This window comes from Leiobunum rupestre, chromosome 4 (assembly GCF_980474605.1).
Source record: "Leiobunum rupestre chromosome 4, qqLeiRupe1.1.hap1, whole genome shotgun sequence".
Lineage (NCBI taxonomy): Eukaryota > Metazoa > Arthropoda > Arachnida > Opiliones > Sclerosomatidae > Leiobunum > Leiobunum rupestre.
Window position 1 is genome coordinate 71,468,962 of NC_143387.1, and position 2,817 is coordinate 71,471,778.

The following is a 2,817-nucleotide window of genomic DNA, read 5'->3' on the forward strand; positions in this document are numbered from 1 at the left end:
TCAACCTACTCAATAAAGGGGGATAATCCACACCAGAGGCATACCGACCCGGGTTAAGGGGGTTAATATTTAACCGGGTGCCACGCTGCCTATCACGTAGGGGGGTGCCAAAACACTCCTCTCTTTAATGTCCAATTGTTCCTTCAACCAGTGATAATTCTGATTATTCGTTCAATAGAATTTTTAGTTTTTAAAAGATTTATCACTATCGTTAGGTTATATAAATTTTGAAGTAAGACCGTACCAACGACGATATTAAACTAATGGTGAAAGGTAGCAAAGTCTAAACTAAAATCGTGGTCTTTCCCTCCTCGTGTGTCCTTCTTTACCACGATAAATATCTGTCTTCAAAATCTTTAATAAGAGGATCTTCTGCAATAGAACATTCTATAAAATCCGAGCTAAACCGGCTAAACCCTTGACAAAGACCTTAAGGCTATTGCTGTAGGAGTAGGACTGCCAACTCTCATTATTCTTTGGTTTTACAAAGTTGGCTTATGTTCCGTCCTTATTCGGGCTAGACATATTACATTTATTTAGTTATATTTTAAATAACCAACCAGTGTATCATGTTTGCCAGATGAAAGATAATTATGAGCCGCCCTGGTTCATGAAAAATCGGACTACACCTTCAGCCTCTCTATACACAAAAGTAAATAACTACTTAAGTAGTATTTTATATAATGGTATATTTCTATTTTAAAATTTAAACGGCCAGATTCCGAAGTTCAAGGGGGTGGGTTGGTAAAACTGTGTAATAAAGCTATTTTAGTGGTATACTCCTGGAGATTTCTACACGTACAAACCTAATTGAACTTGTTAATAGACAGGGTAAGCCAGCCCTCAAATCTATTAACTTTCAATTTGTATTTTTTTTATTTTATTGGAATTAATTATATTGCAATTTTTTAAAGCTAGCAAAATATGTTGTTTCATGCTCAAAATTTCAATTTCTATGCTCAATGTAATATAATTTACTACAATTCTAAGGAATTTAAAATTTTCGCAATTTCTTTTCGACTTCCGTAGGATTATGAGAGTCACTTTAAAAATGTCAAGACAGGCCATGCCGTCACAACTGGTTTAAGCTCATTCATACTTTTCTTCCGGTTGAAATGCGCATAATTAGTTACGAGTTCGATTTCCGTTTTGCGAAGAGGGAGGCCGCTAAAAGAGTGATTAGGACCATGTGGAAAGAACACTTTTACTTTTATAAAACTTTCCAACGCCATCTAACGGGGAAAATCTCAGTCTTTGATAGCGCGTGTATAAAAAATCCCGGTAGCAGCCTAAAAAGGTGATCATTTATAGCGCTTTAGGATGATGACCCAAAAGCTTATCTGTCATCAAACTCGAGGTACAATGAAGGCTCATTAGGCTATCACGGCACCGGCGTTTAGTAGAGATACTTGGAGGGACAAAACGCTTTCAAAAACTTCCAGAGTTCATAGTTCGATTAGTACTAAGCTGAGCGCTATAAAAAAGGGTGAAATTTTTATCAGGGCAGGAGGGCAGGCGACGAAATGTTCCCCTAAAAATCCCCTTCTCTCCCCCCACGATAATGTTTCCAGGGCTGTTTTTCAGGAACATTAGGACCCTCGCGACGCTATTGAATAAAAATGGGGCGTCTCTCTATAGGCTTATAGCCAGAGGATTCTCGAAACCTGGAAACAGTGTCATCCTTTTTCTCATGGGATAATTAACGCGCTGGTTGCGGGGTGGTTCGGAAGCGCCCTCTGTAAGCACTGGGATTTATAGGAAACAAGCTGTCAAAAGGATAAATATAGTCCGGCGCTTAAGTACCAATGTACGGTACATTCCGCGAGAAAAGCACAGTATTCATATTTTAGTTTAATATTAATTTCATTCTTCACTTTAATGTAATATTTAATTTCATGCTTCACTTTAATGTAGTATTAATTTCATTCTTCACTTTAATGTAGTAATAATTTCATTCTTCACTTTAATGTAATTAATTCCATTATTCATTTTAATGTAATATTGATTTCATTCTTAATTTTAATTTTCTATTAATTTCATTCTTAATTTTAATTTTCTATTAATTTCATTCTTAATTTTAATTTTCTATTAATTTCATTCTTAATTTTAATTTCAAGTAATTTCATTCTTAATTTTAATTTCATAGTAATTTAATTCTTAATTTTAATGTCATAGTAATTTAATTCTTAATTTTAATTTCATAGTAATTTAATTCTTAATTTTAATTTAATATTAATTTCAGTCTTAATTTTAATTTAATATTAATTTCAGTCTTAATTTTAATTTAATATTAATTTCTATCTTAATTTTAATTTAATATTAATTTAATTTTAATTTAATTTAAAATTAAGTTCATTCTTAATTTAAATGCTATATTAATTTAATTTTTAATTTTAATGCTATATTAATTTTATTCTTAATTTTAATTTTATATTAATTTCATTCGAAATTTTAATTTTATATTAATTTCATTCTTAATTTTAATTTTATATTAATTTCATTCGTAATTTTAATTTTATATTAATTTCATTTTTCTTGAATTTTTACTGTTCATTTGGTGCAAAATAAATTTTTTTAGTTTTAATACGTGGTTTTAAGTTTCTTTCGATCTAAAAAGATCCAAAAATATATCGAAGTTTTACAACGGGAAGCTTCACCGTTATGGGGTTGGATCGTGGACGGACCCGAAGACGACCAGTGGAAGTGGAGTAAAAGATTTGTGGCTTATGATACCACTCTCACCACAGGACGTTTTGGTAGATTATTGAACGAAGATTTACAGCACCCATTCCACTACCAAAGACAACCCCAAGATTT